Below are 17462 nucleotides of genomic sequence, written 5' to 3' on the forward strand. Positions count from 1 at the left end.
CACTAGGTTTGCCCTTTTGCATCCCCCAGCAGCAGTATTAAGTAGTCCTCTTTCATGTGGTGCGATCATTGTCCTCATTCTCCTCCCTGGGGACCTCCACCTGTTCCTCCAAGGGGACGTTGGTCCTCACACATATATTGTGCAATATGGCACACACAACAATTATTTTATACACGAGTGTTAATGGCATCAACAATTTGCTCCCAGATAAATCAAGGCATCTGAAGCAGCCCTTTAAAATGCCAAATGTATTCTCCTCCACATTTCTGTTTTTTTTGTGTGCCTCAATGTACGCCTTCTCAGAGTTGGTTTGTGGGTTGGCAAAAGGGGTCATCATTCACGGTTGGATGCTAAATCCCTGGTCCACTGCGATGGAAGAGGAGAGCCAGTGTTAGACTTGCCCTTCTGTATCTTTTCTACTGGCCTGGCACAGTATTGGCATATGAATTATGGAATAAGACTTTCTTCTTGCGTGTGAATTCCTGTTTGCATACATGATGATATTGGTGTGCACTCCTCACAGTTGCACGTGCTGCCTCATGGGGATTGCGTTATTTGAATGGCATTACAGTTCACCCATGAGGGATGTGTGTGATGTAGAAGAATGTGGAACACATTTGTTGTAACATGTGAACTACCAAAGAGCCATGTTGTGTGAGTTTGATCCTTTTGTGTGTGTTTTGTGCCATAAGACAGGTGTTGTGCCTTGCGTGTGGCCTGCAAAACCACCCCTCCTTTGGACACAGTACTCCTCCCTTGCACAAATGACAATTTTACACATTTCCTGACTCACATGCATGTGTGTGTGTGGGGCTTCATGCAAAGTGTGGCATAATAGCTTGGGATGTATTGGCATGTTTGTGGATATTGGGGGTAGCCCCTGTGGCACAGGATGGGCCACGAATTGTCTTGCATCACCACCATACACTACTGGGACATATCAGCAGCGTGCCATGACTTATAAATATGAAGCATTGCTGTCCTCACCCACTGTGCTGACACTCACTCAGCTGCCAAGTTTCAACATAGGCACCCTAGCACCTTGATACTATGATGAATGGATTGCAGGGGTGATTGCTTATGTGCATGAAGGTGTCCTTTTCTGCACACGGTGTATCAGTTTGACAATTCACTACTTCTATGTGTGTTGTAGACTGCTGTACACACTGTGAGATCAATAACAATTGAAGTGTGGGTGTTTCTCATTTTTACACAACAGTGTTTGCACCCCTATGGTATGCTTAACGTTTTGCTGCAGCCTCAGATATACATATTGTTGTATATGTGAGCTAGTGACAATATGTAATATGTTATGTGGTGGCATACCCCTATCATGACCCAATGCATGGCCCTTCCACACTCAGTGATGCATGTGATACGGCTATGTTGACAGATGTGCATTAAGACCAAGTGAGTTGCTGAACACCACATTATGAATGCAGAGTAGGCACTGCTATACAGGAGCATCACTGGAAATTACAATCAAGTGGCACTTTTGACTTGTATAATGGTCCTTATGTGTAGGCGATGTGTATAAGAAGTGTGTTGTGATACATGTTGCATGTGTGTTGCTGATAGCTGATCCATGTGTACTTATTCATTAGTGGGGATTGTTGTATATGTATAATTTGCACCATGTGTGTTGTATGTTGTATCTGTTAAGTGATAGCTGTTTGCTTACCTACTAGTAGGCCATTGCCTATTGTTCATCCTGGAAGTGTTGGTTGATGATGGAATGCCAGAAGATGTAGGCATCATGCACACTTCCAGGATACTTGGCCAGCACATTGATGAATAGTCCCTAGTGGTCCACACTGGCCTGAAAGTTGATTGAATGCGTGTGCTTTCTGTTCCAGTACAGGTATTCAGTTTCAGCAGGAGAGGCAAGTAGCACATGCGTGCAGTCCTGGCACCCAGCACATGTGGGAAACCAGCAACTGCATAAAATCACTGTTTGGTCTCCTGCTGCAGTTGCTGGGTGTTGGGGAACAGAATATGGTGAGGTGTGAGGCAGATGATGGCATCCAACACACTTGGCAGTAGGGCTGAGAGGGAGGGCTGGGATAATCCACCCATTTCAGCCATGACATGAAAGTGACAGAAGCCAGCATGCACAGCACAGCCAGGAGCTTGTTCACAGGTGGTATGTTGGTTTACCTATGCATCCTCAGTGTAATTGCTGGTGCGATGTCATGAAGCAGCTGCCCAATGGACTCTGGCTTCAGCCTGTAGTGCCTGATGACTGACAGTCTCCTCTCTTTGGCCAAGGATGGATTTCCATTGGTGATAGATTTGCTCTCGCTGCCTTTGTGGTTGGTGTATTAGTGATGGAGGGTCCTGTGGTGAGGCTGGCAGTGCTTGGCGTCGTTGCTGTCGTCTTCTCCTCGGGCCTAGCTAGAGCAGTAACAGGTCCATGTTTCTCTGGTGGTTGTCAGAGTGCTTACTGTGTATTTTCCTTTTATACCTTTGCACCATTTTAACGCCTGATCTTATCAGGCTCTATGATTTTGGCACTAATGGATATTTGTTCTGTTTTTCTGATGCATGTGTGTTTTTTCAGCAGGCTTGCAAATATGGTGTTAGGCAGCTAGCATGGCGCAATGTTCGGGAAAATGGCTCTAGACAAGTTTAACGCCACTTTGTAAATATGGCACTGATTTCTCGCTTCCGTTGTGCCAAAAATTGAGGCACAACGGCAGCTCTAAATCCTTGTAAATCTGGGCCTGGGGTTCTTCTTGGACAGGAGAAAGTAGGCTGTGAATGGGAGCTTGAATGTACACCTGTACTGATAGCAGTGACCACCAGGGATTCCCTTTATACATTTGTATTTTCAATTTCTACATGCAACTCTTCATGAATGTTAACCTTAGAGTTTGAGGTTTCTTTCACTCCTATGCTGATAGCACCAAGGCCTTGATGAGGATGCAGGGTGGAAGGTCAAGGTCGGTGGATCTATCAGAGCCTTCTTGCTTGCTTCCTAGATATTGAATTCTAGATTCTGGACATTCAGTTAAAAGTGAATAGCTTGTGCGAAAGTAGCCTCTTTCTAGCATGGTTACCCCCATGTTTAGCCTGTTTGTCAGTGTGTTTTTAATGTCTCACTGGGATCCTGCTAGCCAGGACCCCAGTGCTCATAGTTTGTGGCCTACATGTCAGTATGCTTAACTGTTTTGTCAGTAGGCTTGACTGTGTCACTGGAGTCCTGCTAACCAGAACTCCAGTGCTTATGCTCTCTCTGATTCCAAATGTGTACTTACATACTGATAACCCAGTATTACACTCCTAATTGGAATGCTGGACCCCCCTTATAAGTCCCTAGTATATGGTACCTAGGTGCCCAGGGCATTAGGATTTCAAGAGATCATTATGGGCTGCAGCATTTCTTTTGCACTCATAAGGAGCTCATACAAACACTTCTTCAGGACTGCCATTGCAGCCTGAGTGAAATAGTGCAAGTACTATTCCACAGCCATTTTCACTGCACCAGGTAACTTATAAGTCACTTATATGTCTAAACTTCAGTTCCTGAAGGCCAGATGCAAAGTTACCATGTGTGAGGGCACCCCTGCACTAGCACAGGTGCCCCCACGTTGTCCAGGACCAATTTCCCAGACTTCGTGAGTGCGGTAACGCCATTATAAGTGTGCACTACATATAGGTCAATACATATATGTAGCTTCACAATGGTAACTCCGAATATGGCCATGTGAGATTCCTAGAATTGAGAAATTCTATCCCCACTCTGATTCTGGTATTGGGGAGCCAATTCCATGCACCCTGGGGGCTCCACCAGGGACCACCAGTACATCCATACCAGCCTTCTGAGGTTTTCAGCAGCTCAATCCCAGGAAGGCAGAACAATGCATTTCCTTTAGGAGAGGGGTGTTACAACCTCTCCCATTGGAAATAGGTGTTACAGGCATGGGAGGGGTATCTTCCCAGAGCCTGTGGAAATGCTTTGAAGGTCACAAACAGTGCCCTCCTTGCATAATCCAGTCTACACTAGTTCAGGGACTCCCAGTCCCTGCTCTGGCATGAAACCGGACAAAGGAAAGGGGAGTGACCACTCCCCTGTCCATCACCACCCCAGGGGTGGTGCCCAGAGCTCCTCCAGAGTGTCCCTGGGTTCTGCCATCTTGTTTTCAGGATGGTCAGGAAACTCTGGAGCATCTGAGTGGCCAGTGCCAGCAGGTCATGTCAGAGACCCCTCCTGATAGGTGCTTACCTGGTGAAGGTGACCAATCCCCCTCTCAGGGCTATTTAGGGTCTCTTCTTTGGGTGTTTCCTCAGATTCAGTTTTGCAAGATTCCAGCAGGAATCCTCTGCAACCTCTGCTTCACCTTCTACCATTGTATCAACCAAAGAACTGCTCCAGGAACTCTACAACTGCAATAAAGTATCCAAGAAGGCTACTGCAACTCTGTAACTTCAGCCCCTACCGGCAAATGCAACAGTTTTCAGGTCGTGCATGCTCTGAGGACTGCCTGTCTTCAACCTGCACCAGACGGACCGAAGGAGTCTCCTGTGGAGTGACGGAGTCACATCCCTGCTTCAGCTGGCACCTCTCTTCGGCGACGACCGGTACTCTGGGTCCCCTCTCCTGACAGCGAGCGTGGATCTTGGAACACAGGTGGTGGACCAAAGTGACCCAGACTGTCCAAAGGTCCAACTGACCCAATTTGGTGGAGGCAAGAGCTAGCCTCCCAGAGCCAGACAGCACCCCTGTGCACTGCGTGTTTTTTTCAGCTCCTAGGGCTTCTGTGCACTCCTCCCAGGAATCCTTCCTGCACAGCATAGCCCAGGTCCCCAGCACTCTATCCTGTGATGCTCAGCTCCCTGAATTGTTCTCCGGTGGCGTGGTATCCTTTTGTGTAGTTCTGTGATGACTGCGATTTGCAACTCCTTTGTCCCTGTGTCCTGGGACTCCTATGGGTGTTGCCTGGTCTTCTGAGGGCTCTCTGAAGTGCTGAGAGCCCCCTCTGTCTTCTCAGTCTCAGTTGAGACCCCAGGTCCACCCTGGGTCCAGGTAGTGCCTTTTCCCACCAATCGCATATTTTGCGTGAGCCAAGGCTTGTTGGCAAAATCCAACACCGACAACCAGTCTGCATTCTTCTACTAAACGTGGGACATCTCTTGCACCAAGCAGGAACCTGCAGCTGTCTTCTTTGGTGCATTTCTGACTTTTTCTTCCAACCAGAGAATCCACTTTTGAACCTTCATCCAGGTTACAGGAGCTCCTGTTCTTCCTGGACTCTTCATCTGTTCTTGGACTTGTCTCCTCTCTCCACAGGTCTTCAGGTCCAGGAATCCATCATTGGTGTCCTGCAGTCTTGCTTGGTTTTTGCATAATCCTTCATCACGACTCGTAGTGTGTTCTGAGGAAACTTGTTGTACTTTACTCTGGTTTTCCTGGGCTCTGGGGTGGGGTACTTTACTTACCTTTGGTGTTTTCTTGCACTTCCAGCGCTCCTCTACACACTATTCATGCCTGGGGGAGGGACCCACTTTCGCATTCCACTATTTTAGTATGTGGTTTGTGTTTCCCCTAGGCCCATTCTAGCCTATGGTGATTTTCACTATTTGCACTATTTTATGACTGTGTGCTTACCTGTTTTTGGTGACTAGTGTTTATCTTATGTGTATTACTTACCTCCTAAGGGAGTATAGCCTCTAAGATATTTTGGGCCTTGTGTCATTAAAATACAGTACCTTTATTTTTGGTAACGCTGAGCATTGTCTTTTCTTGTGTGAAAGTACTGTGTGACTACAGTGGTATTGCAAGAGCTTTGCATGTCTCCTAGTTAAGCCTTGGCTGCTCTACCTACAGCTACCTCTAGACAGCCTGGCTTCTAGACACTGACTATTTTCACTGATAAGGGATAACTGGACCTAGTATAAGGTGTAAGTACCTTTGGTACCCACTACAAACCAGGCCAGCCTCCTACAATCATTTTAGGACTGGCAAAATCAAGAATTACCACATTTTCTTTCTTTCTCTCTATTTTGTTTCATTACTCACCTTCGCCACCATTCAAGGCCAAGATTTTTGTGGCCTCATTTACAAGCTCTTTGTGCCACCACTGCAGCTTTTCTTTGAGACAGTGGTGGTGCTAGCAGTGCACTGGACTGCTCCAGATTTACAAACTGACATGTTCGGCCCAATGCATCAGTTTGCAAAGTCCTGCATCAGATTATACCTGCACAAGGTATAAAATATGCAGCGTAGGAGTTCCCAGGCAAAAAGCCACGCAGAACTGATGCAGTGAAATTTACATTTCACTGCGTCATTCTGCAAATTCACTAAATCAGAATTTTACCGCCTGCTCAGAGCAGGCATAAAATTGATGCAGGATTTTTTTTCTCCAATTGGTTCCTCCTCACATTGCTGGAGTAGCATCATTTAACAAAGCTACTCCTGCAATGTGTGAGTTTAGCACCAGCAGATGCATCAGATTTTCTGACGCATCTGTGAAAATGTGTGCCAAGGAGCTTTGTATTGTAAATACAGCACATCCATGACATCTTTAGGGGATCTTAGGGAAGCGGAAGAAATCTGACACATCGATGCAGATGCGTCAGATTCTTGCAAATGAGGCCCTTAGTTTCTTTCTTGGCAACTCCCTCACCATGAAGCTGCAAGTGTCTGCAATCTTCTTTCAGTACACTCACCTGGACTCATCACACACATCACCTTTTCCAAAAAAGAAGGCAGTGCTTGTCAGGCATGAGTCAACGCCCTGCTAGACTACTGAAGCAATCTCTAAAGTATGCCTAAAATGCTAGTGATTACTTGGTCTGAGGTCTTGGGAAAAAGGACGTTATTGCCTTAGTAAGAAGGAAATTACATTAGCCTCCCGTGGCATCCAAGTTACAGTACAGATGTCTGTGCTTCATATATAAATGTATCAACAAGCTTGTGTCTCACTACTTTCAAGACATCGTTTGTAACCTACCTTCACGAAACCCATGTTCTGCTTCTAGGAAACTGGTCACCTTCATGATCCATAAACTGTCAACAGTAAGGGAAGACATCAGAGGATTCTTAGCAGTCATTGGAACACTTTCTGGGGCCTTCTTCACAATGATGAAAACATTTTCAATTTAAGGTAAAAGTATAACTATTATAAAAATCTTGGGCCCCCTTTCTCAGTTCAGAGCCCAAGACAGCTTTGTCTGTTTAGTGTACTACAAAAATGTTCTGATTAAATATTTAACTAAGAAGTTATGGGAAATCCTTCCCATCATTCCTTGTCATGGCCATTAAAACATGGTTCATATTGTAAACACTTCCCTTCCTGGACCATGGGCTTTCCCTATAGTTTGGTATGCTTTGGTACCTGACGACAGCTTCAGATTATTCAGAACTCAGCTGAAAGACCTGTGCAAAGGCATCTGCATATAGAACGTACAACCCAGCATTTTGCCAACATTCGGTTACTCCTCATGGGCCATAGAAAATTATTCAAATGATATTACATTTGCTGTCACGCAATACATAGTGCTCATAAAGCTTTTCTACAATGTCGTGTTCACAGGTACTTCCCTTTCTCTGTTTTTCACACTTCTTCCACTTGGAGAAGGCGTCAATATTGAGAGTAACTTTTAAGGTTGATTTGGAGAGTAAGTGGAGGACATTTTTACTAACCGTGGAAGTGCCAAATGCATAAGAACTACTTGAAGAGAAAGCTTAGATTATCCAAAAAAGAAAGAGGTAAATCTTCCTGGAAAATGTCTAGGTGTCAAGTCACTTCCTAAGTTAGGGAAATTTTCAAACCAATAGCACAAGAAAAGGTTCCTTGATTGCCTGCAGGGACCCACAAGTCTCAGAATTAGCTCTGTGATGTTGGCCTGAAGCGGAATCAACATAAATGGTGCATAATTTTTATGTTCTTGAAGCCTAGATAGAGTCACTTTTAGATGCTTGTATGGAGCTAATCTTATGTGCAATGGCCCTGAAAATCAATGTAGTATACTATGCAAGATTGTGCTTCTCTATCTCTAAATTCAGGCACCATCCAGGTGAATGAACCTCATGATCTCGGAAAGTTCCTGACCCTGACTCAAGGAATCCCGTAGCTGTACAGAAGAAGGTGTCATTGTATCTAGTGTATATTCCAGGATCTTATTTTTCCAAAAGTTCTTGGGCAAGAATAGACTCATCAATGAAGCAAAAACAGGCAACAAATACATTGCCACTGTGGATAAAAATAAGCTTTCAAACAGGTTTATTAAGGTTCTCTATGGGAACCACTTGCCCTCCCCAAGTCTGCAAAATGCTTACTTACATGTGCCATTCAAATATAACATGTTCATATGGATTTGTGCTGGTGTAGCTCAATGGCTATTCCGAATACTGCCTTTCAGAATCCAAACCTCTTCTAGGGTCTTCACAAAAGTGATGTGAACGTTAACCAACAGGGGAGTAGGAATCTACTCTGCCTTTATCACCTGTCCATTCAGTAACCAGGCGGTTAAATCGTTCCTCCTCCATTGTTAGGAGATAGACAAAGATAATGACATTCATGGCATATGGCAGCTAGTTAGAAAAGATGTACACTGTGTTCAACAGTATATTGGACAAAGGCAGGAGTATGTCGCTATCTAATATTTGATGGCCACTGTTAGACCTGACGGCCTTAGGGTGGTCATCCCACAACTTTTTGCCTGCCTTCCTCCACTTTTCTGACACTGTTTTTGCTCATTTTAGGACTCTGCGCACTTTACCACTTCTAGCCAGTGCTAAAGTGCATATGCTTTCTCCCTTAAACATGGTAACATTGTTTCGCTCCCAATTGGCATATTTTATTTAGTTATAAGTCCCTAGTAAAGTGCACTACATATTCCCAGGGCATGCAAATTGAAAGCTACTAGTGGGCCTGCAGCACTGATTGTGCCAACCACATAAGTAGCCCCTTAACCATGTATCAGGCCTGCCATTGCAAGGCCTGTGTGTGCTGTTTCACTGCCACTTCGACTTGGCGTTTAAAAGTACTTGCCAAGCCTTTTTTCTACATAAAAGTCACCTCTAAGGTAGGCCCTAGGTAACCCATAGGGCAAGGTGCTATATAGGTAAAAGGTAGGACATGTACATGTGTGTTTTATATGTCCTGGTAGTGAAAGACTCCTACATTTGTTTTCCTCTACAGTGAGGCCTGCTCCTTTCAAAGACTAGCATAAGGACTGCCCTCATATACTTTTTGAGTGGTAGATTCTGATCTAAAAGGGGTAACCAGGTCATACTTATATGACCAGAATGGTAATAGAAAATCGTGCTTATTGGTGAGGTTGGATTTTATATTATATTTTAGAAATGCCACTTTTAGAAAGTAAGCATTTCTCTGCGCTTAAAAAAACATTGGTGCCTTACAGCCTGTCTCCAATCAACTTCTGGGCTGGGCTGGTTGACAGCTCTCTTGTGCATTTCACCCAGACAACCACAAGCACAGGACACTCAGTCACACCTGTACTCAAATGCATATTGAATGGGTTTTCCTGGGCTGCAAGGGTAGAGGGCCTGACACTTGCATTTCAAAGGATAGTGGCTTGCCCTCACACAATGGACTGCCATAACCCCAACTGGGACCCTGGCAGACAGGACTGTACTGACAGGGGTGCTTGTGCACTTCAAAACCACTCTATGACGTCTCGCCCACTTCAAAGGCATTTTTGGGTATATAAACTGGGTCTCTGATCCCACCAACTCAGACACTTCTGGATCTACGCCTACGTCCTGTCAATACAAACTGCCTGGCTGCCCAAAGGACTCATCTGGACTGCTTTGCTGAGAATGACTGCTGCCCTGCTGTTGCCCTGCTGCCCTGCTGGTCTTTGACTTTGCTGAGAAATACTCTGCCTTCCCCAAAAGTGCTCTCCAAGGGCTTGGATTGAGCTTGCCTCCTATTTTCTGACATCTCAGGGCTAAAAGGACTTCATCTCTTCAGGAAACTCCTTTTGCGTAAAAAATCAACGCATCGCCTGCCGAAATCGATGCAAAGCCTGCATAGCGATCGAGAAATCGCTGCACAGCCAACCAGAACAACGCAGTGGAAATTCGATGCAGCATCTGCCTTGCAACAGAAAATCTGTATCTTCGCCTACCGGATTGACGCAGTGCCTGTGCCTTCTTTCAGTGCATCAAGGATCTTCCCCGCATTGTCCCTGGGTGTCAAAATATTACCGCATCACAGTGAGGAAGCAAGGCTGCATGCCAAAAAACAACGCAAGCCCCTTGCAGAGTGGAAAGAAATGATGCATCATCTGTGTCACACCAGAAAACCTTATTTTTGCACACATCTCCTCCTCTGTGGTCTCTGCGCGTCGTTGTTTTTTACGCATACCAGGTACTGTGTGTAACAAAGAGACAAATGTTTATTTTCAAGGATTAAGACTCTTTTTAACTTTTTAAAAGTCATATTTCAACTTGTGCTTATTGAATCTTTGTCATTTTGATTGTGTTTTATTCAGATAAATAGTATCTATTTTCCTACACCTGTGTGGTGTGTTTTTGTGGTGTTTACACTGTGTTACTGTATGATGTATTGCACAAATACTTTACACATTGCCTTCTAAGGTATACCTGACCGCTCAATGCCAAGCTACTGAGGATGGGCACAAGATAATTTGCATTGTGTGTGACTTACCCTGACTAGGATTGTGGTCCCTACTTGGACAAGGGTGTTTACCTCTGCCAGTTAGAGACCCCATTTCTAATATTGGCAATCAGCGGTGAGGGTAGGACTTGTGTTTGTGCAGTGCCATACAATAGCTACATGTGCACTACCCACCCACAGACAAAGATAATTTTTTTATTTGTTTCTTTTTGTTACAAACTTCCCTGCTTGACATTTTCTAATCTAATCCTATACAACATGTCTCTGGCTGAGTCTGCAAGGGGAGCTGGAGAGTTTGACCTAGCCAAGCTAGAGACTTATAGGGCCAGATTTAAACTTTTTGACGCAAAACTGTGCTAACGCAGTTTTGCGTCAAAATGTTTAGCGCTGGCTAGCGCCATTTCTTAATGCCACCCACGCATCATATTTATACTTCTACGCTGGGAGGCGCTAAGAAGAGGATAGAGTCATTTTTTACTGACGCTAACCATTGCGCTTTGTCGTTAGGCAAAATGACGTTAACAAAGGAAAAATGACTCTAATCCGGATTACGGCATATAAACACGTTGCAAAAAGGATATGCGCCGTTTTTCCACGCAATAGCGTCAAAAAGCGATGCAAACGGAGCAAACAGTGCTAAGGAGCCCCAAAATAGATCCCAGAACCCAGAAGAGAACCCAGGGAGACCCCAGACAACCAGTAACTAGCCAGGAAGACACAGACAAGACCCAGGGGAGAGACAAGAAGAAAAGGAAGTGTTGCTTCAGCGCAGAGGAGCATGAAATACTGGGGAGAGAGGCGACGGAGCACCAGCATCAACTCTTCATCACCCCTAAATTGCCCTTTGGGAGGAGAGAGGCAACTTGGCAACAGATTATGGACAAGATTAACAGTGTGGCCGTGATCAGGAAAACTGTCACTTAGTGTAAGAAACGCTGGCATGACTGCAAGCGGAGGACAAAGGAAAAAACGGCAAGGAACAGCAAGGAAGCACTACAGACGGAGGTGGGAGTCCACCACCGCAAGAGGACTTGGACGAGATGGAGGAGATGGTTGCAGCCGTCATCCCAGAGGAAACCGTCACTGGTTTCGCAGGACAGGACAGCGCAGACTACCAGGAAACAACACATATGCAGGGTAAGTTGCATGTGGGACCAAAATGCCTAAATGTCAAGTGCAAGAAGGGGAAGGCACATACCTACTACACAATGCATATCAGCCCTGCAAATCAGGCAGTGGAAAGGGCAAAGGGACACGGCACGGGACTCCCTGCACTGTCCATGCCAGGTGTATGGGCTGTGCAGGGTCACAGCACAACACAACACCAACAACCTTTGCATGGTGATACACCGCCATGCGAAGGCTGCTGGAAATGCGGAAGCAGACCAGGAGGGTAGGGTAGAATGTAAAACTGGTGTCACAGGACAGCTGGTATTGTCAGAATGTAAACAAGAGGACAATGCCCAGTCTCAGGCCATTGGCTCAAGCGGCTTTCCCCATTACCAACATTTGCCACAACTACCTGTGCTGTGTGCGCTGGTCAATCAGGAAATGACAGTTAGGTGCCCATGGAACAGACACACTCGAAATGAGGGTTCGGTATTGCTACGTGATCAATCCCCATCAATGTCTATCCAAGTCCATCTCCTGTCAACTGCCCATGTCCATAGACTCAATAACCATCAGGCGCTGTCACATACATAATGATGTACACAGCAGTAATCTCATATGCATGCTGTCCATCCCTGGGTTTATCCCTGTGCTTGTGTCACAATAGCTGCAATGCCACCATGCAACATCTCAGGTATCATAGTGCTAAGACAACTGGATTGAGGGGAAGGACATATGTGTGTAGGAAGGCAAACACACCCACACAGTCACAAGAGTAAATGGAACTCTGCCAGGTCCATCAGTGCAATACAATGTAGCACACATATGCAAACATCAACATGAGTAACTACCAATGCTAACACGTGCATTGTCTCATGGCAATGCCATGCATGGTGTGGTGCTAGGTCTCAGCACTGCATAGGTGTATGTGAAAAATGATAGACTGGGACAGGGTCATATTGTCATGTGTGGTACTGTGGCATCAGCTCAACAATAATCATTGCAAGGCCTCACCATGCAAATGGAAGCAGAGGGAGGGTTGATGAGGACAAGAAGGTGGCAAGCCACAATTTGGACAGAACCCACACCTAGAAGATGTGATGCAGACAATTGCCCAAACTGTGACATGTAGGAAGGGCATAGGGCTGAGAGACTGCAAACGTTAATGACCGAAACAATGCATGGGAACCAAGATGATAATGTACCACCAATTGGAAGTCAGTGACGTCACATTACAACTGGCACAACATAGACACACTAATTGTACAATATCTCATTACAGAGGACAATGCCTCTCCTGTGGATCTGCCTGTCCTGGACTACCCTGATGACCTGGATGACCAGCTGACAACCATCAGCCAGGAAACCCTCCAAGATGTCCTGGGAACCCTCCAGACACCACTTCCAGTCGCAAGGAGGAGCATTCATGTAGCAGGCATCCCAGAGGACCCACCCCAATAGCGCGACCTGCCACCTCAAACACAGTTGAGGACTCTGATGACACAGGGACCACCTTTGAGAGTACAGTAGTGGGAGTACAGCAGGAGCTGGCCAAGGAGGTGCGGATGGGGATGAAAACTATGGCAGCCAGCCTTGAACGAATGAGCATGTGCATGATGACGTCCGCAGAACAGACAGCAGCCAAACAAGTCACACAATCCCTACTGCATAGAGTCCAACAGTGTGTGAGGGACCTAACCACTGCTGTGAGGGAGTTGCCATAACACCTGCCCTCCCAATCTTGCTGCTGCATGCATGACAACAAGCAGGACTCGATGCACTGGGAACTGGCCTCCCTCAGGGCAGACATGGCTGCCTACCACAGGGATGTTGCTGCCATACTCAATAATCAGCAGCTCCTCCTTGTTGCAGTGGTGCCAAATGTAGTTTCACAGATGGCAGCTGCCGGAAATTTGGTGTCCACTTCTCCAACCAGTGAAGTGTATGTGGCCCCCTCAAACCCGCCACCTCCACCATCAAGGGCAGAGGAGATGACACACATCACAGGATGAAGATGTGGAACAGATCATCTTAACCCATAGAGCACCCAGTAGCACCAGCCCATGCCACATGGGCACTGATTTTCCTTTGTCCCGTGCTTGACAACATGCCAGTGTTGCTACAGTTGGTGACATGCACTCTTCACCGAGTGACTATACATTACCCACAACTGGCCCTAACTACCCTATGCTAAGCTTGCTTACCACATTTAACAGCACACTCTAAACATTTGCCCCAACTCCCCTTATGTGATAGACACATGCAGGACAAGATATACTAACCTAAACATATGCTGCCCAATACTAAACAAATATTTTTTTTTTTTACATTTTTTTTAAAATGCACAAAAGCCCCAACATTAACCCCCACCCACCCACGCACAAACTAACATGTAATAATATGAAAAACCACCCCAAAACCTACTTATCCTATCCAAACACCTACCCTACTCTAACCTTTCACTAACCCCCTTAAACCTGCTACAAAACAGGATGAGGAATAAGAAGGGGGGGGACTGAGTTAGGGGTGAGGGCAGCCAAGAGTTCACAGGTTGGCCCTCCTCCGTGTCTTTTTAATTGCCTTCAGTCTCCATGTGTTTTTGTCCACATCCTTCTGAATGGTGGCAAGCTTTTTTAACACCTTCTTCATGTCCCTCTGGAGCTCAGCAATTTCGGCCATGTCCATTGCAGCAGGTGTGGTCTGTGTTGCAGAGGTTGATGGTGCAGCAGGTGTGGTGGTCTGTGGTGCAGAGGTTGATGGTGCAGCAGGTGGGGCAGATGTGACGGTGGCAGCTGTGGTACTGTGTGTGGTTGTGGTGGTGGCTACAACCTTTGTGGCCAATGCCAGTCCCCCTTGGCTGAAAGCCCGCCATTCCTCTGTGGCTCGCTCTCTTTGATAGCATTGTGCCATCTTTTGGTACCCAGACTCCACATCCAAAATGTGTCGGTATCGCACTGCCAGCTTCTGGAAAGCCCTGATTTCCACTACATCCATTTTAGCAACTGTAAAAATGAGACAGGCAATCATCAGTGTCATCATTGTGTGATGCATGTCCATATGATAATCTGACAGTCCAAATCACAGTCCAGATAATACAATGTCCCTGATTAATGTAATGGCAATGCTGCCTACCCATCATATCTTTTACACCACAGCTAAGCACAGTAAGAGTTGGATCAAATAAAGTGATCTGTGCATTCATGTAATGCAATGTGTCAAAATGCAAAGGCAGCAACTACTTCACATGGGCCAGGCCGACTCATCTTTATCATCTGAGTCAACTTCAAAGCACACAAGACCAGTGGCTTGTAGATGTAATTGTCAGGATGGTATGCAGTTGCTAATCATTAGGAGTCAGTGTTGTTTGGGACACATGCATGCTTGAATGAGATGACTGTCATCTACACTGTGACCATCACATCTACCTACATATATGTTGTTCCCCTACCCCTGTGCCTCAGGGGGGATGGGCATGCAATACATCATCACAACTGTTGAGGACAACCACAAAGGCATGTCCACTTGTACATGGATTTAGTGAGTGGAACACATGTGAGGAGGGCTGCCACCTAGGAATAAGGTATCCATAGGTCATTCACATCTACATGCATGTGTCCAATTGTGGACAACCACCAACACCTGATCTGCCAACACAATTCCCAAATCACCCACATTGATGCCAGCACACGTCTGGCCTTGACCTGCATGCATGCCTATTACATGCCACATAAGTGTCACGTAAATGGAGTACAGCTTATGGGGCTAGATGCTGGGTGACAGTTACCCATACAGTCCTACATGTACATTACAATACAGGGCTGCACAATTGTGTGTGGCAAACTGATGCATCACTGTGTTGTGAGAATGAGGGTATGACTCAGTGCCAATATACTGACACTGGAGCACTTCCAAGTCACATGTGGGCCTACATGTGGCTAGTAATCACATTGTTCCCACGCTGCTGCCTATTGCATAGCACAAGACTCCCAAGATATGACTCTCTGCCTGTACATGTCTAATCCCTATGTCAACATTTAGCCAAGTAATATATCAGATCACGTGCCAGCTCATCATATCTTGCAATGAGCACAACACACATGAGTCACTCACACAACAACTGCAATCACTACACAGGTCAGACATTATCACACTTACTGGATACGTCTGGGTCCTGAAATCGAGCCACTTCCCCAATGGTATAGTGGCCCGGTCCACCTGTAAGACATGGAAAGGAAATATATGGTCAATGTCAGATCACTGTACAAACATGTAGACAACATATCACAGTGTGTAACATTTTACATGCGTGAGCTGGTGATCCTGGATGTAGACAGTACAACAGACAAACCACTGCAAACTCACATTGACACTGACACTCCAGTGAGTGATAGCCACACATCTGCACTCATGCACTGGGCCTAACAATCATGTGGTGCTAAACCCGACTACAACCATTTGTGGCTAATCCATTTCAGATAGTACTACATGGCATGATTTGTATTTTGGTGACAATTTCAATGGCACTTCCCTGATGCACTGCAATACAAGTGACTCAGGTATTGTGGCTTGTGCATCAAGGGACACTGAGTTACTGTGTGATGGACATGTGGCTCAATTTTGAGTCTGCAATTATCATGCGTTCAGTGGTCCATGACAGATGTGGCACAGTTGTATGTAAGTAACAAATGCCCCATTGGCAGTGTCCCCTAAGCCGTGTATGCCCCCTTTGCCAACATAATGCCAGGGATCATGTGTGTGTAATGATGACAATGTAGCGCTAACATGGATTGCCCACATTGCTGTCATGATACAGTGAAATGTGGTATGCTGACAGTGTCTTACCTGATCGTCACTGAGAGAATGCATGGGTACATGTGCAGCCATTGCACCTGAAATGTGTGACTAAGGGCCACATGTACGAAGATCAGTGTGACGGGCCGATCAGAGTCAGTCTACACACAACGCTGACTTGTGCTGCCGCTGCTCCGGATACCCGGGAACCTCATGAGGCGGGGACCAATCCGAAGCCTCGGCCGGCCGTGACCCTCAGTCCCGGAAGCCACAACGCAGGACCTGAGAAGAATGAAAAGGCGGCGTCTCGGGGAAGGGAGGCGCGCAACAAGGAGACGGAGGAGAGTGGCATCGTGGGAATCCAGGCAAATTCCATCGAGAAAGAGGACGAGAGGAGCGACGGAGAATCGGAGTTTGCAGTGGCCCCGGGAAGCGGAGCGAGACACCCTGCCACGCTTCTGGAGAAGCGTGGCAAGACCAGGTGTGTGTAAATAACAGAACTAAGGGAACCAGGGTGGCGGGAGGATGGGAAGGCAGAGGATTAGGTACGAGGGAGTGGGTGGTGGGTACAATAAATAGGGGAAACAATTCACTCGATTCTAGGATATTCCAGAGGAAAAGAAGGGGTCCAGGTAGTGAATTGCTACCGACCAAGAGCAGGATAAGACCGAGAATAAGAGTATCAGTGAGGACAGGAAGAACAGCAGAGGGTGAAGAAGGAGCCATAGAAAGAAAGAACACTTGAAAAAATAGAGGAGACCATAAGAGGATAGCAAAGTCTACGCGAAAGTAGGAAGAATTAGTATAGCAGAAGAGTAGCGATACAGAGATTTAGGAAAGAAAGAGACAAAGAAGAGAAAGAATTAGAAGACCTAGTAACAGCGAAATAGAAACCAAGAGGAGAGAAAAGAAAGAAGGAGAGACGGAAAGCAGAGGACGAAAAGAAAAGGA

The sequence above is a fragment of the Pleurodeles waltl genome, chromosome 5, assembly GCF_031143425.1.
Source record: "Pleurodeles waltl isolate 20211129_DDA chromosome 5, aPleWal1.hap1.20221129, whole genome shotgun sequence".
NCBI lineage: Eukaryota > Metazoa > Chordata > Amphibia > Caudata > Salamandridae > Pleurodeles > Pleurodeles waltl.